This window comes from Pogona vitticeps, chromosome 3 (genome assembly GCF_051106095.1).
Source record: "Pogona vitticeps strain Pit_001003342236 chromosome 3, PviZW2.1, whole genome shotgun sequence".
NCBI lineage: Eukaryota > Metazoa > Chordata > Lepidosauria > Squamata > Agamidae > Pogona > Pogona vitticeps.
In genome coordinates, this window is record NC_135785.1 from 197,596,016 (window position 1) to 197,623,772 (window position 27,757).

General features: G+C 43.9%; 1 long non-coding RNA gene across 1 annotated transcript; it reads right to left on the reverse strand.

Annotated features, from left to right (window-relative positions):
* Positions 1–445: 445 nt before the first annotated feature.
* Positions 446–26,946, reverse strand: LOC140705421 (uncharacterized). The gene is made up of 2 exons (XR_012084803.2): positions 26,901–26,946; positions 446–670 (listed from the first exon to the last, which is right to left on the reverse strand). It is a non-coding gene; the product is annotated as an uncharacterized LOC140705421 (long non-coding RNA).
* Positions 26,947–27,757: the final 811 nt, after the last annotated feature.

A 27,757-nucleotide genomic window follows, 5' to 3' on the forward strand; every position in this document is an offset into this window, starting at 1 on the left:
TTTGCCTGTTCTGTTATATGCCTATATGACATTTATAAAATGAATAGAAATAACATAAAAACTTTGGCTGTGATACTAACAAAACAAGTAGGAAAGGTGTTGAAAGTACTGTAGGTCAGATCTCATCCTCTGAAATCTTTAACTGTCATGAATTAAGATGAGATATTTTAATTTTTTAGAATCACATTTTATGAGGAGTCCATGAAAAAGGTGATTGAGAGTGTCCCCCGTTCGCCTTAGAGGAATAATTGAATGATAATATACTTAATAGTAAGTGACTTTCTATCTTTGCTCATTTAGTACTGATGCCATACGCAGTGAATATGATCCTAAGCTTATCAAACTTGAGAACTGCGACTGAAATGGATCAAGAAAAAGGAGATTCCACATAGTCTTTGTTTTTGTTAATTGCAAAGAAAGTCATGCTTTTAATATGCCCTTTAGGTAATTTGCAGTAGTGATTTAATTGACATATCAAGGCTACTACAGTGTTCTCAACTGATCTGTACTTGTCTGAAGATATGTGGCATGCAGTACATGAATGGGACGTGGCGGCATTGCAGGTTAAACCGCAGAAGCCTCTGTGCTGCAAGGTCAGAAGATCAGCAGTTGTAAAATCGGATCCATGGGATGGAGTGAGCTTCCATCGGTTGTCCCAGCTCCTGCCAACCTAGAAGTTCAAAAGCATGTAAAAGTGTGAGTAGATAAATAGGTACCACCTTGGTGGGTAGGTAACAGCATTCCATGTCTAGTTGTGCTGGCCACGTGACCACAGAAACTGTCTTCAGACAAACGCTGGCTCTATGGCTTGGAAATGTGGATGAGCACTGTGCCCTAGAGTCGGACACGACTAGACTAAATGTCAAGGGGAACCTTTACCTTTACCTTACATGAATAATATCTATACAGCATAGAACTGGCCTTGGAGCCACTGTTGGGTAAATATGACAGTACAACAATAAATCTGGAGACTGCATTTATGCAAGTCCAAGGCTAATTGTGTTGGTGTGAAAAGGTGAGTGAAAACCTGATTTATCAAGCTCAATGCCACAGACTTTATTTACTGTTTGTCTCACTAGTGTCATATTGGAGAGGCACTTGGACACTTCCTGACAGAATAAACATGACCTTTAGCTATCAGTGAATCAAACTCCTCCACACAATGAAGATGTTGATGATGAGATTAAGTGACTGGAATGTAAAAACTAAGGAGTTATATCACTATGTATGAGCAGCACAACTGAGCGTGGGACTCACTACATTGTGAAAAATTATTGTGTTATCTGCTATAATTCACATCTATGGAATCCCCAGGTGAAATTGCTGTAGCTGTCCAGCAGGAATCAGCAGGGCAGAGGTAAAGAGCTTGGTTTGCACTGAGCAACAACAGCAGAAGCTGCCTTAGGGTGCTTACAAGTGCTAATTGGCAATTTCCATCTCTCGTTGTCCTAAGTAATCTTGGAACAAATGTAAACCATCCTTGCTAGCTGAGCAAAGAAAGATGATTCCCCACTCAAAAAACAGGCTTCTTCGCATTGAGCTTTATGGCATGTAGCCACCACATTTTAATCTAAATTTATCTGTACCCAGTCTGATGTAAATTGAGGTGTAAATGGCCAATATAGTTGCCCCCTCAGTCCCACTTGCACTTTTCATTGGCCATCATTACTTTGAACAAAGAGTAAATAGTTCTCCTTCAGGATGTGCGAGCAGCCAATAGTTTCGTAACAAATCTAGTTAAAAGGTAGTTTGTGTGTTAGTCAAATGTACTGTGGGCTGATGGGGTAGAGATCTTTTGTTGAGAGCTCTTTTGTTGTTGTTGTTGACATGGTTGGCTTTTTGAGGAATTGTGTCAGCTAGCGTCTCCCTCCCATGATTCTCTTTTTTAGATGGGAATTTTCCTGGGTGGGAGGCATTAGGAAATGTCAAGCATAGATCTCTGTCTTGCAACCTGGCATCTCTAATTGGTCCTGCCACATATGGGGAAAGCAGCCCCTGCTGCCTTAACCATCTGGCCCAATCAATACCAAAAGAAAAAAGTGAAATTGTCAATCCTCCTTAATAAAGACTGGCTGACATTTTTAAATGCAGTGTCTGACTGAAATGCAGTGACAAAATCCATAGATGCATTTACAAAGAAAATAGTAGAGGGCTATGTCTAACCTTGAAGATCAACAGTTTCTGCCTGAAATACATGTTTGGAAGTAATTCTGTACAGATCACTGGAAAATATTTACCTTATATTTTCTTATGGTGATGGTAATCTTTCAAAAAAAATTCTATATGACTAATTTAACTGTAACTTATGTACTGTAAGCCCATGTGTGTGTTCTTCTGTGTTCTTTTCTTCCACTCCCTAGAGGGTTCAGCAAAACAATTCAGCTCACCAAACCCCAGTATTTTAATAGACCTTTTTTTTCAATACTCTTAGTTAGACATTCTTATATAAAAAACTGAATGCTTAAAATTAACTATTCTCCCACAACTTTGTGTTGACTTAGAACTCCCACCAAGAACATCTCAAATGATCATAATCAGTAATAGGATTTCACATATTTTTCTGGTGTTCATTATAGGACATTCAGCACTGCATCAGAAAATTCTGACAGAGAAAACATTATTACTTCCTAACATAAGCCAGGTGAACTGAAGCAACTGTCTGTAGCTTTCAACTACATTAGAAGCCCATAGTTGCCAATAGAGGTGGGTTTGGACTGCAAGACTTGTAATTCCCTGGACAGCATAGCTCATAGGCCAAAACCCACAAACCTGCACATCTTTAGTTGCCATTCTTGGGCTGACCTGGTAATCTGTTGAAAGGGTCATGGTGGTATCGCTGGATGCCTTTCCATTTGCTTAGACAATAAAATTTAGATGTTTCACAAATGGAAGGTGCGGATGCACATTGAAATACTCTTGGGTTTGTGTTGGGTTTTGCATGCTTGAAATCAATTTTAAAAAACCTTTTACATGACATACAGCTCAATGTACATTTTTTGGCTGGGAAGTTTGTTGTTGTTCAGAATATGACATATTTTAAACAACTTGAGGGGGTTGTTTATTTTAACTCAATTTATTTTGAATTGTTTTGGCATGTGTGCTAGCTTGTGTTGAAGTAAATTGTGTCTGTGGCACCTATGGGATATTGGATGCCAGGATCATGGGTGCAGGGAAATCTTGCAGTCTGATCTCCCCCCTCTATCTGTAATACTGAACTAGTGCTATACCAGTTTGAATTTTTTAAAAGTTGTCCGAATAGGATGCACAGACCGACCCCCAAACCACATAATTTCAAAAACCCTGATCCTTCACACAGTTTATTCCAATAGTGTAATCACGCCCTAAATTGTTATGGAATAGCCACACAACTCAGCATCCACTTCTTTCCCTCCCCATCATACCAAACTCTGCTGTTGTTCTGTAACACCTTGATCTTCATTCAGAAGGAGATTGAAATGAAAAAAGGGGGTGGCCCACAAAAGACAAAATTGTGACTCCAGTGACTTTTGTGATTCTGTGATCTGCTGAACTTGTTGTCCTGTCTGTAAATCCAGCTGAACTCAAGAGAACTCATTCCCACATAAACCCTGATTAGGTCTGAGCCTCTGAGCCATTTTTTAAAAATTGTCCTCCACATACATCTATTTTTAGCAGGCGAAGAATTTTACTTGATATACCTGTTTGCAAATTCTGATCATTTGTTTTTGTTCGTCAAAACAGTGGCTTGTGTGTTTGCAGACATTCATAGGCTCAAAAGCAAATTATTGTTTTCGCACAAGACTTTTTTATTTAAAAATAAAACAAATCACTAACTAGACAACATATTCTTTGGTGTTGGCTGATTAATGCTACTTTACCGGTCTTCTGGGGAACAGCTGTTGCTAATAAAAGGCATTATAAGAAAATAATTGGGTGTCTTTCTAGAAGAAACATTTTGTACCATCGCTAATGATGCTTATTTTCCTTCATAAACATTTTCAGGGACTGTTCTTTTATCTGCTGCAGCAAATTATGGTGGTGATGGCTTACAGGCAGAAAGACAAATTGTTCTCAGCTTTACACAGAGAAAATTCTCCTCTGATTTATATTTGGCTAAATGTTGCCTCCTCCACTTGGGAGCATACTACTTTGTATTTAAAAAGACAACTGCCCCCCCTTTTGCATTACAAACTCTAGTTATGAGAGTATTGTTGCTAAAATGCTTACATTTATTATATTACTAAAATGCTTACATCTATTTTGACATTATTTATGCATATATTTCTATACTGTATAATCTTTGTGATGGTAAAGCTTTGCCACAAACAGGGCAGTAGAGATGGATGTCTCTTGATACTGCAGATTCCAGTCTGCACATTTATGTTGTTGGACTGCCTAGGGAATTCTCGGAGCTGAGGTCCAAAATCACAAATCTGCATAATTCTAGTTGCCAGGTTTTAATCCAGACCTTACAGGAATTATCTAAGATGTTGGACCCAATCCTGCTAAATAGATTCAAGACCTTGGACAGGCCTTTTACAGTTCAGACAGAAATTTAGAGAGGACTGAACCTACCCTGTCTACAATAACACATTTTCCAGCCTTCACTGAAACATGGAGTACATCCATAAGAGATGTTGTTGTCTCTAGATGGGACAATGAGACTATTGGAGAGGTTGAGTTTTGGCTACACTCCTCTAGCTGCACAGCAGAAGTACAGGGAGTTACAGAGAAGAATTAGCTTCACATCTCCCCAGAGTAGTCCACTCCTTATTGTCTCATCAACTGGCATTTGCAGTCTCAATAGCTCCCTCTGATTAGTAAGAGAAAGAATACAAAGCTTCTGTTTATTCATAGCTGAACAGATCAAAAGAGCATACTGTACAAAAAAAATGATCGTTCACAGTAGTAGTAGTAGTAGTTGTTGTTTAGTCGTGTCCGACTCTTCCTGACCCCACGGACCAAAGCACGCCAGGCCCTCCTGTCTTCCACTGCCTCCCATTGGATCAAATTCATGTTGGTAGCTTCGATGACACTGTCCAACCATCTCATCCTCTGTCGTCCCCTTCTCCTCCTGCCTTCACACTTTCCTAACATCAGTGTCTTTTCCAGGGAGTCTTCTCTTCTCATGAGATGACCAAAGTATTGGAGTCTCAGTTTCAAGATCTGTCCTTCCAGTGAGCACTCTGGTTTGATTTCCTTTAGAATGGATAGGTTTGTTCTCCTTTCAGTCCAGGGGACTTTCAAGAGTCTCCTCCAGCACCACAATTCAAAGGCATCCATTCTTCGGCGGTCAGCTTTCTTTATGGCCCAGCTCTCACTTCCGTACATCACTACAGGAAAAACCATAGCTTTGACTATTCAGAATTTTGTTGGCAAGGTGATGTCTCTGCTTTTTAAGATGCTGTCTAGGTTTTTCATCGCTTTCCTCCCAAGAAGCAGGCGTCTTTTAATTTTGTGGCTGCTGTCTCCACCTGCAGTGATCATAGAGCCCAAGAAAGTAAAATCTGTCACTGCCTCCATATCTTCCCCTTTGATTTGCCAGGGGGTGATGGGACCAGTGCCCATGATCTTAGTTTTTATTTTATTTTTGCACTCTGCTCTTTCACCCTCATTAAGAGGTTCTTTAATTCCTCCTCACTTTCTGCCACCAGAGTGGTATCATCAGCATATTGGAGGTTGTTGATATTTCTTCCAGCAATCTTAATTCTGGTTTGGGATTCCTCTAGTCCAGCCTTTCACATGATGTATTCTGCATATAAATTAAATAAGCCGGGGGACAATATACAGCCTTGTCGTACTCCTTTCCCAATTTTGAACCAATCAGTTGTTCCATATCCGGTTCTAACTGTTGCTTCCTGTCCTACATATAGGTTTCTCAGGAGATGGATAAAGTGATCAGGACTCCCATTTCTTTAAGGACTTGCCACAGTTTTCTGTGGTCCACACGGTCAAAGGCTTTTGCATAGTCAATGAAGGAGAAGTAGATGTTTTTCTGGAATTCTCTGGCTTTCTCCATAATGCAGCGCTTGTTAGCAATTTGGTCTCTAGTTCCTCTGCCCCTTCGAAATCCAGCTTGTACTTCTGGGAGTTCTCGGTCCACATACTGCTGAAGCCTGCCTTGGAGGATTTTGAGCATAACCTTGCTAGCATGTGAAATGAGTGCAATTGTATGGTAGTTGGAGCATTATTTGTCATTGCCCTTCTTTGGGATTGGGATGTAGACTGATCTTTTCCAGTCCTCTGACCACTTTTGAATTTTCCAAACTTGCTGGCATATTGAATGTAGCATCTTAACAGTGTCATCTTTTATGATTTTAAACAGTCCGACTGGAATGCCATCACCTCCACTGGCCTTGTTATTAGCCATGCTTTCTAAGACCCACTTGTAGTAGTCCTTGGCAAACACACACTGCTTTTAGCTGGCTCCTGCAGACTACATTCCAACTACACTCTAACAGCATAACTGCCAGCAGACAGAAAAGAGAGGGGGAAAGACTCTAAAGCAGAGAGGCGTGGGTCTCTTCAAAATCAAAGGCAGGGAAGGGACAAATGGTTACTGCTAGGTTGATTAACAGTCACCCCAGCCCAGAAAAGCTTCCTCCCAGCCAAACTTAATTAGGCAATATAAAAGGCTGAAATAACTGCATCATGGACAACAGGACATGTGTCAGGGGAAGATCTGTGATGAGAGTGGCAAGTGAGTGTGAGCGAGAAGTGAATACATCAAGAAAGTGATGGTGGATGGCCCAATGATTAGGAAAGTGAAGGGCAATTGTGTACATTGGAATTTATCAGTCAGATTACTGGCTACCGGGTTTTACTGTTATTTATATAAGTTTATATGTGTGTCAGTGAAAAATGGGGCCAAGCAATATGATACAGATAGGCCACAAGTAAAAGCTGAACTTCACTAGTGTTACAAAGATGTGATTCAGACAAAACTTCATGAGTGAGCAGCCATACTTTTAAACGGACAATCCACTTATATCCTGGTGCTCAATCACAAAACAAAGCAAGCTAATTTGCACAGTGAAGCCAGTGCTTTGCCTCCCAATGACTAATCCCAAAACCAATCCAGATAATTTGAAAACTGTAGGAGTGAAAAACCTCTTGTGACACTCAGATGTTTACAAAAATAAAGGAATTCTCTCTTCTAATGAAGTACTATCTCTAACATATAGCTTGACTCTGATTTTAGTATAGTATAAATCAACCAGCAGATTAATTTAGACCACATGAAACTCCATCTTAAGATAAAGAAGGCATGTTTCCTCATTCTCTCTTCCTCTTCTCCTTTAGCCATCGGGGTCCCAAAAACGGTACTTAGATTGAGATTGATGTAGGGGTGGGGCTGCCAGAGATACAGTTTAGCAGAAAGTCATTATGCCTGCATTACCCCCAAAGTAGATTGTTTTTAATGAGTTACATCCAAACTCTGACAGGCTCACAAGTGCAGTATGATCACAATAGTGCTCTCCCACTTGTGTTCCCTAGCAACTGGTATACAGAGTCAGGCTGCCTCTCATACTGCAAGAACTATTTGTTGCCATCCTTCATGCCTAGTTGCTATTGATAGCCTTATCCTTCAAGAATTGGTCTAATCCCCCTCTATGGGAATCTAAAGGCTTGGTTACATGTGGGGGAAATGTTCTTAAATCGGGTTTAACGTGTTTGGAATTGATATTAAAAATTCTGACCAAATGATGCAAAGAGAAGCACAGATTTTTATTTTGCGCAGAAGGTATGTCTTTTGGTTGGAATGCCAGGTATTTTACTTGGCCATGAGAGAGTCATTTATTTTATATCACTTGTGAAATCTTATTTATTTATTATTTATTTATTTTGATCCCCCCCCCCCAGCATATGTAATTTGTGCCTGTAGGGTATGTGAATTAATGGGTGGTGGGATAAGGGGTTTAAGGCTATAGGAAAATCTTGCAATCCAGTCTGAAGAGAGAGCTGGCAGAGAGAGAAAGGTTGAGTGGAGGAAAGTGCTTCCTCCATCACAACCTAGGAGTTGCCAATCTTGTCAATTTCTATGGTCAATTTCTTTTTTCCATTCACTGGCGTGCCTTCCTTCTCCCCAGCACCACTACTGATTGTTCCCTCACTCTGACTCCTTCTTACCCCCTCTTGCTCTCTGTGTGTCTGTCTGTCTCCATGCACATGGAAAGTTTGCAGTCCAATATGTTTTAATTTTTTCTGTCTCTCATACTGAACTAGTAGGCCAGGGCATGGACCCACCTCCGTTACCATCTCCACACAAGAATTGGAGGTTGTTCATGACTTTGTGTACCTTGGCTCAGCAATCTTGGACACTCTCTCCCTGGATGTCGAGCTGGATAAGCGCATTGGCAAAGCAGCTACCATGTTCTCTAGACTCACAAAGAGAGTGTGGCTCAATAAGAAGCTGATGGCATATACCAAGATCCAGGTCTAGAGACCCTGTGTCCTGAGCACACTCCTGTACTGCAGTGAGTCCTGGACCCTTTGTGCATGGCAGGAGAAGAAGCCAAACACATTTCATATGTGTTGTCTCCAATGCATTTTTGGTATCACCTGACAGGACAAAGTTCCAAAGAGAGTAGTCCTAGATCAAGCTGGAATTTTTTGTGTGTATACATTACTGAAACAGCAACATCTACAATGGCTGATGGTTGGATTCCAAAAGATCTCCTGTATGGAAAATTAGTGCATGGAAATCACCCCAGAGGGAGACCGCAGCTGCGATACAAGGATATCTGCAAACAGGATCTGAAGGCCTTAGGAATGGACCTCAACAGATGGGAAACCATCTGAGTGTTCAGCCTGGAGGCAGGCGGTGCATCACTGCCTCTCCCAATTTGAAGAGACACTTGTCCAGCAGGCCGAGGCAAAGAGGCAGTCCCGAAACCAGCAAAATCAGGGAGCTGGACAGGGGACAGATTGTATTTGTCTTCAGTGTGGAAGGGATTGTCACTCTCAAATTGGCCTTCTCAGCCACACTAGACGCTGTTCTAAGTCCTCCATACAAAGCACGTTACCATAGTCTCTCGAGACTGAAGGATGCCTAATCTAACTGAACTAGTGTTATGCCAGATTGCAAGAAAAGTATTTGTAAAAAATATTAAAAATAAGATCACAGCAGCAGTGGCTACGGCAGTGAGATGCAGCCAGCATGAGGGTGGGTGGACACAGGACAAAGCCTTAAATACAAAAATTATGAAAGCCTGTGTAGCCCCCTCAACCAATATACAACACCAGTTAAAATGGATTAAATTTTTTCCCAAGAAAAATCATGTGACTACCACAAAAATCATGTGACGACCACATCACTTTAAACCCCAATCTGTCTCCCAATTCATTTTCATAATGTAACTGGACCCATGAAGCTGTTGTTATACAGAGGAGTTATACATTCTGTGTTACCACTCCAGGTCAGCAACCTGACTGAGGCAGCTTCATCATGCTGTTTTTTCCTGGCCACTATGATGGGGGACAAGGCTTGTGGGAGTTGTAAGCCCAAGGAATTAGAAAGCCAAAGGATCCTCATTCCTGCTTTAATTATTGCAGCTTTAAAGCCATTTAAAGATGTTTTAACCGAAGCCATATAAAGATCATATCTCCCCTCACATAAAAGGCACAGAATCTGAGACTTTAAATCCCCCTTCCATCTCCCATGCATTCTGTATATGGCAATAGACAGAGGAATACCCTTCAGCCTCAGCAACCCAGAAGAAAAATGACGTGAAGACTGTTAAGATACGGTGGCATTAAGTGCTAAATAGAGATGGGGACGAATATAAAAATGGATAAGCTTTTCTGATGAATATAGCCAATTCATCATATATTCGTCGATCCGTATTTGTAAAATTTTAAATCAGGACGAATATGGCTTGACGAATATTTCCTCGATTTTATTCGTTGATCCATTCATATTCATCTACTGTATATTCATTACCTGTTTTAGGGGCCTCTCTGAGCTTGCTGGTGCCAATTCAAAGCTCTGGCTAATCAGGACAGAGATCCTGGATTGGCATGTCCGGCAGCCAATAGCGCTGCAGAAAGGTGTATCTACTTTTACAGACACTTCATATAAGCTTTTCCTGTCCAGCTGTTCCCCACTTCTGTTTGTGCTCTGTGGAATGAGAACAGTTGCTGCTCGCTGGCTTGCTGGTGCTGTTGTGGTTTCGCTTTTGCAGCAGCAAAGCAAAGACTTATATTTTTCTTTTTCATCATAATTCATTAATCATCATCAACTTTACTGGGAATTTGGGGAGGGATTTCAGGTAGCTTAGGTTACAGTACTTCTTTGGAAGGGCTTAATTTTATTTCAAATTAAAATCAATCAAGCCTTTTTTTTTTTGCTGGAGGCTTGAGTCTCTCTCTCTCTCTCTCTCTCTCTCTCTCTCTCTCTCTCTCTCTCTCTGTGTGTGTGTGTGTGTGTGTTTGTGTTTGTGTGTGTATTGCCCGGTGGGGGGAACTGTCATCATGTGACTGTGGAATCTCTTTTCCTTTATATTCAGTTTTCAGAAGTTTATTTTAGGAGAATCATTTCTCCCTTTCCCCAAATTGGTTGTGTGTGTGTGTGTGTGTGTCTGACTGTGACTTAGGTGGCAGGGCTTTTCTTTTTGGACTTTTTTGGCTTGTCTGCCACAGTGGGTTGGGGGGTGGATTTTCCTAATTACATTGTACTGAGGGGGGCAGCTTTGTTTAGGCAGGCAGGTCACATTTTAGCAAAAGAATTGCACTACCATCATTCTGAAAATAAAATTTACACACACTCTCTGACCCTCTATTAGTTTCCTTCCTCAATCTCCATTGCTTTATTTGTTTAGTTCGTTTGTTAGGCAGGCAGTAGAAAATGAAGGGATTTCTTCAGGGGCAATCCAAGGGGAAGAAGGTTGTGAAGCTACGCAGGCTAGGTAGCAGCAGCACCATCACGACCACCATGTGCACAACCACATCTACGATAACCAGTGCCACTGTCCCTCCTCCGGTGGCCTTGCAGGCAGGCAGGGAACCGAAGCTTCCAGAGGTGCCAAAAGAACTGCCGCTCCTCTTCCTAGAGGAATCTGAGGAGCTACTGGTTTTCAAAGATCTCCAGTCCAATTTGGAACCAGTAATGGCAGGGTGGGCTTCACAGCCCCCCCATCCCCAGAGTTATCTGTTCCCTCCTCCCACACCACCAGACCAGCAGCGCCCCTGGAGCACAAAGTTCTTCCCAGACCAGCAATCTGGAGCAGGGAGTGGGTCCTCGTTTGGGCAAACATGGCAGAGGGACCATGTGGGATCATTGCACGGTGCTCAGTGATGACCCACGGCTGCCACACTGCAATACTTGCCTTGGGGTGATCCAGAGGGGTCAGACCCCCAGGCATCTGTCCTCTACCACCCTCCACCAGCATCTGGAGAGGAACCGCCCAAGGCTCCTGTCTAGGGAAGGCACTTCGTCCACGCTGTCTGGGAGAGGGAAAAGAGCAGCTCCAGGGGAGGCAGGAGGAGGTGCCTCCTTTCAAAAGGGCAGCCACAGGGGTTTCTGGGGTCGGGGGCATGAGGTAGGCCACGCTCCACGAAGTGGCACCCATTGGGTCCACCATTACCCTCAGCCAGTGGTCAAAGGGCAAGGCCTAGCAGGTGGCCACTTGTCACTGAGATGATTGCCCTGCTCAGACTTCCACTGTCCATTGTGGAATCCCAACCTTTCCGCCACTTGCTGCATTTTTTTTTTTTTTTTTTTTTGCCCTCTGGTACAACCTCCCCTCACAGAGAACTCTCAGTCTAGAGTGCTGCCCTCGCTCTATGACTCTTTGACGGAGGTGGTCCATGACCATTTTTCACAGCTACAAGGACACAAGGTGCACTTCACAGCAGACCTGTGGAGCGGAGGTCAGCATGGCTACCTTTCTCACACAGCCCACTGGTGCCAGCCGGAGGACTTGAGTAATGGCAGGGCATTGGTGACAGGGCCGCAGGGGGAGGCCCTTGCCCTGCCCCTAGGCTACAGGTCCGTTCTGCTGCAGGCATGGCACATGGAAGCTCAGGTGATGGGGAGGAACATCACCGATGAGTTCCTATCTGTGCTGCAGGAGTGGGCACCAGAGGGTGAGGTGACCTGTGGCCACGTGGTCACAGATGCTGGGTGGAACATGTTGCCGGCATTGAACATGGTGGGCTTTGAGGGCATTATATGCATCGTGCACTAATTACACCTTGTGGTGTGCGATGCCCTTGGCCTGGGCAGCCATGTCAAGCCCGAGGGGGACGCAGGCACCCGGGAGATGCGGGCACTTCTGGAGCAATGCCATCAACTGGTGGGCCACTTCTCCCGCAGCCTGGAAGCTGCCCGCTGGCTGCGTGAGAGGCAGGAGGAGTTGGGTCAGGAGACCCACATTCTCCTGACAGACCTGTCCGCCAGGTGGAACTCCACCTATACCATGGTGTCCCGCCTGGTGGAGCAGAAAGCCGTTTTAGAGGACATCATGTCCGCTATGCCAATTCTGCCTGGGGGGGGGAGAGGTGCACATCAGTGCCATGGATTGGCTGGCCCTCTCCCAGATGGTGGAGGTGCTCAAGCCCTTCCTGGAAACCACAGACATCTTGTCTAGTTATACAGCAAGCCTGGGGCAGGTCATCCCCCTGATTCATGCCCTTGATCAGTCCCTGGAGACTGCTGTGGCACCAGGATCCTCCCTCCTTCCACAGACCAGGGCTTTGGTGAAGAGCTTGCAGGCAGGGTACAGAAGTGACTCCATCCTGTCTACGGTGACAGAGCTTACCGCATGGCCTGCCTGTGTGATCCTTGAATCAAGGGGAGCTTGGCAGCATGCACCTCAGACCTCAAGAAGTGGAGAACGGAGCTCTCCATCAAGGTCTGCAGGGCGTTGGGGGCACAACGCTTGCATGGGGCGACAGGAACATACGAGGGGCAGGGTGGTTTGCCCAAACCATAGGGAAGAACTTCACCTGGTGAAGGCTCCATTCACCACCACCATTACTGGAGCTCTGTGTGACCTTGGGACTTGCCTCAGAGGAAAGACTTTACTTACTTTTACTTGGCGCAAGACAGCTGTCTGATGAGGATTCAGCAGTGATAATGGTGCGGGAATATCTGGCTCAGCCCCCTCAGCCCCACCAGTCAGATCCCTACATTACTGGGCTAGGAAACTAGTCATACGGCCAGAGTTGTCTAATGTGGCCATGGACCTCCTTTCCATCCCCCCCACCCCAGCATCCAGAGCAAGTACATGTTTCCCCATCTCTGAGACATACTCTGACCACGCTGCTCCCGTTTGGACTCTGTTACTGTGGAAAGACTGTCGTTCATCAAGATGAACCTTCCCTTGTTGGGCTTGCCCTCACTGAACCCAAAGGGGGTTTTGATGACAGTCTCTCCCTTAACACACCACCTGCCTGGCTGCCCGCATGCACTTGCCTCTCTGCCTGCCTGCCTGCCTGCCTGCCTGCCTGCCTGCCTGCCTGCCTGCCTGCCTGCCTGCCTGCCTGCCTACCCACTCTCCAGTCCTCCTGAAAAAAGAGACCTGCCTACTTGCCTGCTGGCCTGTAAATCTGCCCCTCAGTCAGAAGTCCAGTTGCTGATTCCAGTCACCTCCTTGGGCCAAGAAACTAAGTCCTGCCTGCCTGCCTACTGGGTCACGTCAGCCCGGTGGGCCAATTTTTGTAGAACTCCTGCCCGTTGCAGTTTCCAGGTGCTTCATTGGGATAACTGCTGCCTGCTGGGTCACATCGGCTTGGCGGGCCAAGTTTGTTCCACCTTCTGCCTCCTTCCCTGCCTGCTGGGTTACATAGTTCCAGCGGGCTAAGTTTTGCAGAACTCCTGCCTGGCACGGGTTAAACCAGATCAGCTCTGCAATCTGAAGCCAGGTGATTTGGTGATGAGGTGATGTGCAGACAGCCTTTGGGTGGGGCAGACCCAGGCCGGCCCTCTTGACATCCAAGCTTAAACCCTCTCATGGCACACTCAGAGCCTGTCCCGACACCACCCCACCCCCCACCCCGGATATGACTAGAGCGCCAGCCAACCGTCCCTTGGCACACGCAAAGCCTGTCCCCATCCCTGAATGTGGCAAGAGGGCCAGCCAGGCCTCTTGGCAGTTGGCACACCCAAAGCTGGTCCTGGCATACTGAATGTGCCAAGAGGGCCAGCCTGTCTCAGCCCCCCCAAACCTCCAAGGGCTATCTTTGTCATATCCGGGCGGTCTCAGCAGCCACGTTGCAATCCCCAGCTTTCTAGTTCTAAATGAACATCTTTGTCGCCCCATCGCCTGGCTTCAGATCGCAGAGCTGATCTATTTCCGACAGCCCTGCATCCCCGCGGATTAACTGCTGTTAGTGGCACTGACCCTGCTCATCTGATGGTGCTGCTGGTGCTGTTGGAAGTTGCAAGCAACCTCAGTTTCCTCCTGGGGGCAAAAACCTTTCCTTTGCAGGCAGATCTGATGTTGCTGAAGAAGACCAGAGTCTGCTCTGCTGCCTTTTGCCTCAGTGCCCTGATGGGACAAGACACGCCACTTTGCTGCTGCCAGCTTCCTCAGTGCCCGACGAAGCCAAAAAGCCTGCTGTGCTGCCAAATACCTCCTTGCCTCCAGTCCTCCTGAGGGCAAACTCTACTTCACTGGCAAATGTAATGTTGTGCTGAGCTGAAGACAAATTCATTGCCTCATGCATGCCTCTGCCAACAGGACCTCTCATTTTGCTGGGGCTAAATATAACTCCCTCAATGCCATGGGCTTCTGTGCCGTGTGGTAAACTCTCCTGGGGGGGAGACCCAATTTGTGGGTGAATAACTCAGAGTTCCGATATCCAGTCTTCACCAAAGCTGTCAGGTGTGTTGGGGAAAGACACAGGAAGCTCTGTTATGATCCTGGATTCTCTAAGTACCTGGGGGTCGCTCTCCTGGTTGTACTGAATTGGTGAACAATGAGATGGATCTTAAAAGGCATTGTATAAATGTTTATTGTCACAAGATTAATATAACTTCTCATTAGCTGTTCTTGAATGAGGCTCCTGAGAATTCTTTTTCAAATTTCTCTTAGTTCTTCACATAACAATGTTTTCTGTGGGCTTGAATCTGGTTTAACTTGATAGAACAGGCAAAATGTCAGAAGCAACCTTGAGAGGGCATTTCTTCGTCAGAACACTCTGCAGGTAAAACAACGCAGAGTTAAAGCATGCAGGGTCCCAGAGCCGTGCATTGCTGGACGCAATTGAAAGTTTCCATCAGCTGGATTTGTGATGTTAAAAAAAATTGTAACCATTAAACCAATGTCATCAATGTTTCAGTAGCAAGGATTCTTTACTGATGGTGGTGTAAGGATACTTGTGGCCCAGAAGTTGCCAGAAATATTTAGTAGATTTTTTTTCCTAGGTGGAAAAGCCCAAGGGAGTGAAGGATGACAATTTGAAATATCAGGCAAGAATAGAGAAGGTAATACTTTTTTGAAAGCTCCTGCTGCCTCTCTCCATTTATGCTGGCCCCTGCTGAACTGGAGCTGCTCTTCACTGCTGGAGCCTGGAGCCCGTCGAATGATACTTAAGTACCTGTGGTGTGCTTTGTTGTACAAAACAATCCTGAGTTTTATTCAGTTGAAGCATGTCGTTTAGCAGGGCAAATCTGCAACTCTGTTTGGAAGGGAACTGGGTGATATCTGTTACATAACAGCACTGATGTTACCTGTCTGTCATGGGTTTGGAGGGAAAGTTCCATCCTATGGGGAGTGGAAGGCGGGACATCAGGAGGAGGGGCTGTACTGTATAAATATGTGATGCCTGTGTGGTGAAGGGAGATGCTGAGACAGACTGTGAGACACTGGGTTGGGACGACGCAGCAGCTGGGGAAGAAGAAGCTGTTGTGGGAGTCTGGGTGTCTGACAGGGTACTACTGTGTGTCAGAGTACCAGCCTGAAAGGTTCAGGGGTCTGTGGGTTAGCCAGAACTGATGGGTTCAGGGTCTGTGCTTTAAGTTAAAGGTTCTAGGTGAACCAAACTGTATGCTTGTGTGTGTGAGAATAAGCCACGTTACTTTATTTTATTCACCTGATTGTTTTATTTACCCTGTTTGTATTTAAAATAAACCTTATTCTTTTGTTGTTTAAAAATCCATCCCTGGTCTGTGTGACTTATTATAGGGAATGGTTGGTGGCAGCTTAGTAACTGTGTGATAGATCCCAGTAGGTCTGGGTTTGTCACATTGATTGGTGTCCAGCGTGTGGGATACGACTGGTCCAGTTGTCCAGCGGTCCAGCAAAGCCTTGGCAAGTGTGCCCAGAGCAAGGGGGGTCTAGTCAGGGACAGTCTGAGGCGCGTAGGTAATCTTCTAGGTGTACCTCACGGGGAGGTGCACTAGTAGAAGAACGTGCCAACTGGGGAGACTTAGATTAAGGTGCTCTGAGGCAGCCTGATTTTGGCGGGAAAACGCTGAGGCAAAACTGCGTAGCAACAGTGAGCTAGCTTGCCAGCTGAGAGGCCCAGCAGAGGGGGGTAGGCTCTGACTCGATACTGTTGCAAATTTAGTGCTGAAGAACAGCAGCAATCTCTGGGGAGAGCTGGTTCTGAGGCAAAAAGGAAAAAAGTGGTCGTTTTATTTTGAGGCTTGACTTTTTAAAGCAGCCTGTTCTGAGGGGGGGGTTATGCCCTTGACTCGGAGCCAAGTAGCAGAAATGAGTGAAGTGAAAGACCCCCAGATTGACCAAGGTTCTGAGGAGGAATTTGGCTCAGTGCAAGGTGACAGCACAGGAGAGCAGGACCCAGAACTCAGAAAAATACTCCTAGCCCAACAGCATGAGCTGAGGGTGAGGGAAATGGAGGAAAGATTAGAGAGAGAAAGAAGGGAGGAAAGGGAAAGGCAATTTGAAATGGAACAAAGGGAAAGGGAGAAACAGAGACAATTTGAATTGGCATTGGAGAGAGAGAAAATGGCGTTTGAATTAAGAAAACTGGAACTGATGAACCAGAACAATAATAATAATAGGGATTCTGAGGGAGGCCAATTGTCTAAGGCTGACCTGAAGAAATTCCCTGTGTACCACAAGGGAGATTGTCCTGAGGTGTTCTTTTCCTTAGTGGAAAGAGCGTTTGTGGACTTCTCAGTAAGGGAAACTGAGAAGATGACCATCATGCGGTCTTTAATCAGTGGTAGCCTGGCTGAGGTTTATGCCGAGATGCCTGAGGAATTGATGAAAGATTTTGCAGAGTTTAAAAAACTGGTGTTTGCCAGACATGGGATAAATGCAGAGCAGCTGAGACAAAGATTCAGGTCCCTCACCAAGAAACCAGAACAGACTTTTACCCAAGTGGGGGCCCAATTGGTGAGGCTGCTTGAGAAATGGCTATCGCAGGAGGGAATAGAGACCTATGAACAGCTTAAAGACTTGATAGCCCTGGAACAGTTCTATTCAGTTCTGCATGGGGAATTGAAATTCCAGGTGAGGGAAAGGAAACCGAAATCTGTGGCAGCAGCCGCAGAAATCGCGGATTTTATCTCCCAAATAAGAAAGCCCTTGGGTGAGGGGAAATCTGTAGGTAAACCCAAAGAAACTTACAGCAAGTACTCTCAGGGACCAGGGAAAAGCCAGCAAGGGGGAGGGGCCCATGGTGAAGGGAAGCCCTCAGGCATGAAACCAAGCCCTCAGAATTTGGAGGGAAAACCGAAACAAGAGGAGAGAGAATCCAAATACACTAGAAAATGTTATTTCTGTCAGGGAAAGGGTCATCTAATCTCAGAGTGTGAAAAATTAAAGCAGCTAAAAGGAATGGTGCCTCAGAATTCTAGTGGGACCAAGCCAAAAGCTGTGTTCTGTGTCCAGAAAGAGCAAGGCTCAGTGTCACAGAGGGAGCCTGTTGCCATGGCTACTCAGTCTGGGACAGCTGCCTCTGCTGATCAGGCTGAGGAAAATGGTCCTCTTCTGGAGGTAAAGCGCTGCTTGCTGATAAAAACAGATTCTCAGTTGTTTGAGACAGCAGGGGTGGATGTAGGAATACTTGACCGTCAGTATAGGGGGCTGCGGGACACTTGTTCCCAAGTAACCCTATGCCATCCAGATATCATCCCTAGGGAGTTTATAATCCCAAATGAGAGCATGAAGGTAGCAGGGATTGAGGGGCAGGTAATCTCTCTGCCAATAGCAGAGGTACCTGTCAACTTTCAAGGCTGGAGGGGAGATTGGCGGATAGCGATTTCATCGACTCTGCCAGCAGCCGTGCTCGTGGGAAATGACCTGGCTGAACATGTGAAACGGGTGCTAGTGATTACACGCTCACAAGCCACCACAGGGACAGTTCAGGGGGGTAATGATGAGCCAGAGACGGAAGCAGGTGGGGGAAGTTCAGAAGCTGTGGTGGAAACCTTAACCACAGACAGCAGATTTGGACAGGAGCAAAAGGCAGACGCCACTCTCCAAAAGTGTTTTGAACAGGTGACTGACGCCCAGCTAACACCTGAGACCCCAGTGAGATTTCTGGAGAAAAAGGGGATTTTATATAGAGAAACCCTGAGGAATATCTCAAAAGGGGGAGATGGGATCAGAAGTCAGCTGGTGGTACCTGAAAAGTATCGCCCCATGATCTTACAAAGGGGGCACTCTGACATGTTTGCTGCACACTTAGGGGTGAAAGAGCCCCTTGATTTGATCAAACAAATTTGGGAGCAGGTCACCCAGGATGATCCACAAGACGTTGTGACTTACATAGACACCTTGATGAATGACCTAAAGCGAAATCTAGAGCTGGCAGCAGAAAACCTGCAAGCGCAGAAGGTCAAACAGAAAACATGGTATGACCGCAAAGCTAGAGAGAGGCACTTTGACCCAGGGGAGGAGGTGCTTTGGCTTAGGCCCTGCAGAGAGAATAAGCTGCAGCTCAAATGGGCAGGACCATATAGGGTCATTTCCAAGATGTCAGACCTGAACTACCTAATAGAGCAAGAGGAGAACCAAGCAAGGAGGGTGGTTCATGTGAATGCCCTAAAACCCTACTACAGAGGGGAACAGAGGGTTCTATTTGCTATAAAAGCAGCTGAGAGTGAGGAAGCGGAATTGCCCTTCTGGGAGGGTAGAGGGGAAGTAAAATACAACCCAGAGGAGGTAAAGATCAGTCCTGCACTCACCCAAGACCAGCAGCAAGAACTAAAAATGCTGCTTAGTAAATATCAACAGGTGTTTTCCAACAAGCCGGGGATAGTGAAGGGAGTGATGCATCGGATCCACACAGGGGATGCACCCCCGCAGGCAGTATCCCCATACCGAGTAACGGGACCCTATAGGGACAAGGTGCGGAAGGAGCTGGACGAGATGCTGAGGGAGAACATAATCGTCCCCTCTTCTAGTCCTTGGTCCTCTCCGATAGTCCTTGTGGACAAGCCTGATGGGAGCATTAGGTTTTGTGTTGATTACAGGAAATTAAACCGTGTAACCACTCCTGATGCCTACCCAATGCCCAGGCTAGACAACCTGATTGAAACCATAGGGGGTTGTCGGTTCATCTCATCATTGGACCTGGTAAAGGGATATTGGCAATTAAGAATTGATCCCAGGGATCAAGAAAAAACTGCCTTTTGCAGCCCTTTTGGTCTCTATGAGTTTCGAGTCCTGAGCTTTGGTCTCAGAAATGCACCAGCCACATTCCAAAGGCTGATGGACCAGACCTTGGCAGGGCTCAGTGACTTTACAGTGGCCTACATTGACGACATAGGGATCTTCAGTAATACCTGGGAAGATCACCTGTTACACCTGGAGTTAGTGCTGCAGAGGTTAAGTGCAGCAGGGCTAACAGTAAAGGCCAGCAAGTGTCAGCTGGGTAGCCCAGAAATAAAATACTTGGGTCACATGGTAGGGGGAGGAATGATAAAACCCCTGGAGGCCAAAATAGAAGCTGTTCGAGATTGGCCTAGACCCACCACCAAGAGAAAAGTCAAATCATTTCTTGGGTTGGTGGGCTACTACAGAAAGTTCATCCCGAGGTTTAGCGAGATTGCGGCTCCGCTGACCGATCTGACGAGGAAGACGGCTGATGACCGCATCCCGTGGACCAGCGACTGTGAGGCGGCGTTCCAGAGGTTGAAGGAGGCGTTAATCAACTATCCTGTCCTGCGTGCTCCAGACTTCGACCGGGAGTTCATCATCTACACCGATGCGTCTAACAGCGGGGTGGGAGCAGTTCTGTGCCAGGAGGATGAGAATGGTGACCAACATCCTGTGTCCTACCTGAGTAGGAAACTTCAAAAAGGTGAGAGACATTTGGCAACCGTGGAGAAGGAGTGTTTGGCCATAGTCTACGCGATCCAGAAGGCCAAGCCTTACATCTGGGGAAGACATTTTATTCTGTGTACTGACCATTCACCATTGCAATGGTTAAAGACAATGAAAACCCACAATAGCAAACTTATGAGGTGGGCTTTGAACTTACAGGACTATGACTTTGAAGTGAAGGTGGTCAGAGGGTCAGTGAACTGTGTTGCTGACGCCTTATCAAGAAGACCTGAAGATTGAAGACGGCGAAAGAACATGGACTATATGTATATAATGAAAACAAAAAGTTAAAATGTACCTGGTTTTAAATTGGTTTGTATTAATAAAGGTAAATTGATGTAATGTATATGGTAAATGTTTAAATGCCTATTTGAAATGTTTAACTTAGAATGTAAGTAAGTATAATATGGTAGGTATAATTGGTGTTGTGTGTTTTATACAGGTTGTTTTTTGGGAAAAAGCACCTTAGCTTTCCCCCTACAAAACAACTTATAAAGAGGGGAGGTGTTACATAACAGCACTGATGTTACCTGTCTGTCATGGGTTTGGAGGGAAAGTTCCATCCTATGGGGAGTGGAAGGCGGGACATCAGGAGGAGGGGCTGTACTGTATAAATATGTGATGCCTGTGTGGTGAAGGGAGATGCTGAGACAGACTGTGAGACACTGGGTTGGGACGACGCAGCAGCTGGGGAAGAAGAAGCTGTTGTGGGAGTCTGGGTGTCTGACAGGGTACTACTGTGTGTCAGAGTACCAGCCTGAAAGGTTCAGGGGTCTGTGGGTTAGCCAGAACTGATGGGTTCAGGGTCTGTGCTTTAAGTTAAAGGTTCTAGGTGAACCAAACTGTATGCTTGTGTGTGTGAGAATAAGCCACGTTACTTTATTTTATTCACCTGATTGTTTTATTTACCCTGTTTGTATTTAAAATAAACCTTATTCTTTTGTTGTTTAAAAATCCATCCCTGGTCTGTGTGACTTATTATAGGGAATGGTTGGTGGCAGCTTAGTAACTGTGTGATAGATCCCAGTAGGTCTGGGTTTGTCACAATATCCAGCCCCCATGTGAGACATTTTGCTGGGGAAGGAAAGGAGAAACTCTTTTTCACGTTACAGGTACATGCTTAGACATCAGCATAAGCAAATGAGGTCTTTATGAAATGCACTGCATGACTTTTAAATCCCTAGACATTTATATCACTTTTTGAGTTTGGCACTCTTAGCCAGCTTTGTCCTAAGACAGGGCAGGAAATGTTGGACCATAACACCTACAGAGGCTCCCCATTAGCTGTTCTGGCTAAGAATGATGGGAGTCGAAGTCTAACAACATCTGGAGCACCATACATTCCCCACCTTTGTTGCGAGGCTATGCTGTGGTTGGAATAAAGGTTCCTTTATTTGCTTGACTTGCAGACCTCCTAAAATACAGTCTGTCTGTATGTCCGCTTCGGAACTCACAAGCAAGGTGCATACTTGTCCCTCCCAAAGTGAAATACTGGCTTTCATTACTTGAATCCCATCCACCACCTCCCCATTTGGGAAATGAGTCTCTTTCCTTTCCTCACTCTCCCAGAAGATGAAATGTTAGCAGTCTATACTAGTGGTTCTCAAACTGGGTTCCCCAGATGTTCTTGGACTGCAATTCCCAGAAGCCTTCACCACTTGCCATGCTGGCCAGGATTTCTGGGAGTTGCAGTCCAAAAACATCTGGGGAGCCCAGTTTGAGAACCACTGCTCTATACAGAGGTCTGTCATCCTCTACAAATGTAGGTTTATGTGGAAAAACTAGTACTTCTACTGGATTCTTGACAAAAATTGTTGTAGTGCAACATAGTTATAGGGACTCTAAACTTTAAAAATCGGTGTGTGTGTTTTTAAAAGTGATTGAAGTTATATCTAGTTCAATATTTTCACATACAATTTGCATGCCTGACTTATCTAGACCAAATAAGGTAATATGTTTCCAAGTCTGAATTGGATCCTAGTCATTCAAGTGAGCTTGCCTTACATTTCCATCATCATCATCATCATCATCATCATCATCATCATCATCATCATCATCATCATCAAGAATTATTGATAAATGTTAATGAAACAGTGGCTACATAGGTCAGCTGTGATGTCAGCTTTCAGGGTTGAATGGGACACACCCTTCAGATACGAATGAAGGAGTCGGAGTTGAAGGAAAAAGCCTTGGAGTAGTAACAAGAGGATTTTGTTGCTCACAGTGTCAGTCCAGAAAATAGCCTTTTGTAGCCTTTCAGACCAGGAAGAGCAAATGGCCAACCTAGATAAGTGGGTCCAAGCCATGGGCATAAGCACACTTTATTGTAGACCTGCACGGTTTAAGAAATTAGTTTCTTTAAACTACACTTATACCACATGAGCCCGTGATGGAAGTCTTTTATACACCTTGAGGTCCACTTTGAATAATCCTTACTGATCAGTGAGCTTCTGTTAATATGTGTGGAGGCCCATGGTATAGTGGGCTTCAACATTTTCTGTGACATAGTCTAGCCCAGTAGTTCTTAACCTTTGTTACTCAGATGTTTTTGAACTGCAACTCCCAGAAACCCCAGCCAGCACAGTTGGTGGTGAAGGCTTCTGGGAGTTGCAGTCCAAAACTCCTGAGTAACCCAAGCTTAACCAGTGGTCTAGCCCATCCACTTTCTATTTGGACATTGTGCCTCTATCTGCTAATTAGGAAGCTCCAGTTCACATCCTTCCTTTCTTCTTTTGGTCAGGGTAGTACGTAATCAGAGTGAAATATTGGCCTTCAGTACTGGACATCCACCCTCCATTGAAGTAAATCAGTCCATCTCCTTACCTCACTTTTTCTCCCTTTCCAAAAAGATGGAATGTCAGTGATCTTCACACTGATAGTCATATTCTACAAATGTAGGGTTGAACAGAAAAAGTGGTACTTCTACTTGATTCATGACAAAAAATAATTTCAGTATAACTCTGCTATAGGGACTCTAGACACCAATACTAGCAGTGGTCACAAAAAAAACATGGGAAGCCAAAAGTTAAATAAGTTACATCTGTGCCATTACTTATTTATGGTTAACTCTGAATTTTTGAGGAACTGGCAAATCATTTTTCTTCTCTACAAAAATTGCTTGTCCCCATTTACTGACTCTTTCATATTGCTCTCTTCAGCATATTGCACCTCAAGATGGCAGTCTTGAACTACACAGTTTTTCAGGGACACTAAGTAAATATTACAGCAGAAAACTTTCGGAAAACAAGGCATCTCAGGGAGGTCCAGCTTAAAGCAGAAACAATTGCAGCAGTGTTCAAACAGAACAACCACATCAGACACCAACAGCATGACTTACTGATGTTTGTACACTGAGGGCCATGCGTCTTCCAAAAGCTAGATGAAACCATTCATTACTATTGAAATTACTGTTGTTATAAGCTAAACACAATTTAAGTAACCACTGTCAAAGTGGAAATGCTTTCATCTTGTTTCTAAACTTTGTAGCCACCAGATTTTAATTATACAATTCTTTATATGATATGAAGGAAGCCTAGATGGACATTATTATTTCCTCCCAAGGCCTGCTGTAAAAAAGATTACATTTTTTTAAAAGTCCATATTAATGTTACAAAGGTTATGGCTTAGATTACAGAAAGCTATCGGTTGCTTACCTAGGAATATAGAGTAAGGGGGATATGTTGGTCTTATTAATTCATAATTCTGTTTGCAAATGCCAGTTTTTCTAAGGCATTTCAATATGCAGATATGGGCCTTTCTGGATTCATGGAAGAAGAGAGGAGATTGTGTACTCGAAACATTTTCCTTCCTCTCATTATTGCTTTTTATGGAATTGTTTATGGCAGGAGGAGTGAAGTAAGGGCAGAAAATACGCCATGACTGGCAAGTCAACCTTCAGCTGGCTACCTGAACCTGTTGAGATTGAACTCAGGCCATGAGCAGAGGCTTGGCTGTAGTACTGCAGTTTAACGACTGCACCATGGATCTCTTGGACATGGCTCTATGAAAATGACCCACTACATTTCAGTACTAAAGACATTACTTAGTCTGGTTCATTATAGTTTGCTCTCTATTATGGGAATGCAAAAGTGATTGCATGATCATGGATTGCTTTTCCCCAAAGATGCTCATGTGGTGCCTTCATATGGTCTTTTCAGCACTGGGTGAAAACTGTTTTTTGTCCTCTGAAGCTTTCCCAATTAAATGCATTTTAGACCTTTGACACCACATGTATCTATTGTTGGCTTTATTTCTGGTTGTATCTGTTGTCACTCAGTAGGAACTAAGGGATGATGGTAAGGATAGTCTCTCAGGCTGCCAGAGCTTTGCTTATGATTCACGCATTCGGGGGCCTGCAGTTGAAGTGACTCGGCAATAGGAGGCAGCAATTTGCTTCCCACCACAAGAAACAGCTGAGTAGGGACTGTGCGGATGGCCCTGCCTTCAGCTTGTCAATGGATGAGCATAGGTTGGGGCAGTCATCACACGCTCTGAATTTGGCACTTGGAGGCATAGCCCCATTTGCTCCACCCTCATTATAGCCCCACTAAAGTGTCACTAGGAGGAGGGACTGGTAAACTGTTTCTGAATACTACCATGTTTTCCTGAAAATAAGACAGGGTCTTATATTAATCTTTGCTCCAAAAAACACAATAGGGCTTATTTTCAGGGTAAGTTGTATTTTACAGTCATGTCATATTCTGGTTGATGCACAATGGTGGAGGGCGGCGTTTCACTTAACTAGGGCTTATTTTTAGGGTAGGGCTTATATTACGAGCATCTTGAAAAAATCACACTAGGGCTTATTTCCAGGTTAGGTCTTATTTTCAAGAAAACAGGGTAGTTCATCCTGGGATGGTTCCACAGTCAGAATTGTCTTGATACCATATTACCACATGCTTAATCAGAATGTGAATTCATGCTAATGTCATGTTTATATTTTATTGTCCTCAGTATTTCTTCTTCTGTAATATGGTTAGAGAATTTATTTTTGAACAATATGAAAATGCTGTTAATACATAGAGCTGTGCTGAAATTTTCTTCCATTACATTTTTGACCATTCTCAGTCAACATGATGGAAAAAAAGAAGGGCTTTGGGAAAGAGCTGCAAAGGAAATACAAAGTAGTCTCTCTCCTTTTCAGTGCAGGGATGGGGGTCTCCATTTTAGCTCTCACCACAGCTATCTTCAACCATGTTGTTAACATGGAAACTAGTTGTGACTCAGGTTCGCTTCTGACAATTCTAAGAGTTGGTTATAAAATGCCAGGAAAAGAATTAGAATATGCAGTCTTCTTTAAATCTTATGCTGTTTTTGTGTTACTGCTGTTGCAAGGGCTAATGGTAGTGATGGCATTTTTGTGGGGGAGTACTGAAATGTCGTGTTAATAGCTGCTCCATACTGCTGTTTGTTGAAAAGATGGCTGGCACTCATCATGTAAACAAACATACCAAGGACAGAAGCATTCAAAAGACTGAAATGAGTGGGAGTAACGCAAAGACCTTCACTTTCACCCTTGTGGCTTGCGCAGACAGGTGGATGTTTTACTTCAATGCCACCACTTTTTAAATACTTCCGTGCTGGAATATATCTAGTCTGTGCTTATGGACTTATCAGGGGAAAAAAAAATCAAGCTTGCTTTAATACATTTGATTAATTTCAATTTCAGTTTAACAATTTGGGGGGGGGGTCAATTAAACATTTCCTGAGGGAAATGAAATGCTCTAAATGAGAAACACTCCATTTATCTCCTGTTCTTCTCAAGAAAACCCCAGAAATATATGAACGTAAGTAAATATATCTATTTATATTTGTTTTCATCCACATGAAACTTTTGCAGGGAGCTTCAACCACAACCACATTCAAGTCAGAATAAATATTGAGGAGGCAGTTCCAAGAACCATGAATGTGCCTGAAATTGGGTCCAGGAACCACAGGATTTTAGACAAAAATGTTCTTTATTTGGTGAGTTGTTAAGGCACCATAGAATTCCTTCTTTCTTCCTTAATTATGGAGGTGGGAGTGTCTCAGATGGAGCTCTTTGACAATTATTGGATTTAAAAGAAATCCAGGACTTCAGTCAAGAACAACAATACTGATGATAAGTTCACAAATTTTTTCACAAGGAACAATCACATGTATTGCTTGATATTTCAAATATGCAAACATGTTATCACATGATAAGCAATTATAGATCATTTCTTCTTATTACTATATCTGTTTACTTAAGAACATCCAGCTGTGCTGGATCAGAGATCTAAGGTGTGTCTTCTCTGAAGTGAAGGCGGCTGACAGTGATGGAGTTACATCATCATCATAAAACTCATCATATAGATGGAATAGAGTTAAAAATGCCAATATTATAAAATCACTATCAAGTGATGAAAAGTATAAATCCCTTAAAATACTAGAAGCAGATAACATCCTGCACACAAAAGTTAAAGAACTGACAAAAAGATAATATATATATATAAAAACTGCAGAAAATCTTAAAATCAAAATTAAATGGGGGAAATGCAATCAAAGCTATAAACACATGGGCAGTTCCATTAATTAGATACCCAGCTGGAATAATAGACTGTACCCAAAATGAATTGGAAGAATTGGATCGAAAAACATGGACACTAATGCATCACTCACTACATCCAAAAAGTGATGTGGACAGATTATATTTACCTCAAAAAATTGGAGGCCATGGATTACAGCAAATACAGTAGGTAGCTAAGGATGAAAAAGGAAGTCTAAATTATTATATCAGTACAAGTAGAGAAAAATTACTTAAGGACGTGAAAATGGAGAATATTTTGAAACCAAAGAAACAAAGGCTTAATATAAGAAACAGCAATTTGAAAATAAATTAAACAGTTGGAAAAAATGAAACACTACATGGACAACACTTGAGAAATATTGATGGAAAACATGATAATAATTCAACATCAGCATGACTAAAACTGGGGACCCTTAAGAAAGAAATCAAAAGCTTGATTTTTGCTACACAAGAACAAGCACTCCAAGCCAATGTGATGAAAGCTAAGGTCCAACGAATCAGTGCTAACAGCAAGTGTCGACTTTGCCAGGAAAATGTGAAACTGTGTCACACCTTATCTCTAAATGTCCAAAGATTGCACAAATTACAAAATTAGACATGATAGAGTGGCAAAATTAGTGCACTGGTCATTATGCAAAAAATATAACCTGCCAGCTTCCAAAAACCTATTGGAACATCAGGTAGAGATGTCAGAAAATGAAGACATCAAGATCTTGTGAGATTTCTGGATCCAAACTGATAGATACCTTGAACATAACACAGCATACATAGTAGTAATAGAACAAAGAAATGTCTGGATAATTGACATTGCAATTCAAGGGGATGCCAGAACTGAAAATAAAGAATTGGAAAAACAAAATACAGAGACCTGGCAATTGAAACATGTCACTTGTGGATGAAACACACTTCAGTGGTCATTGAGGCTTTGGAAACAATATCAAGAAATTTCACAGTTGCAGATCTCAGAAAGAACACCATCAAAGCT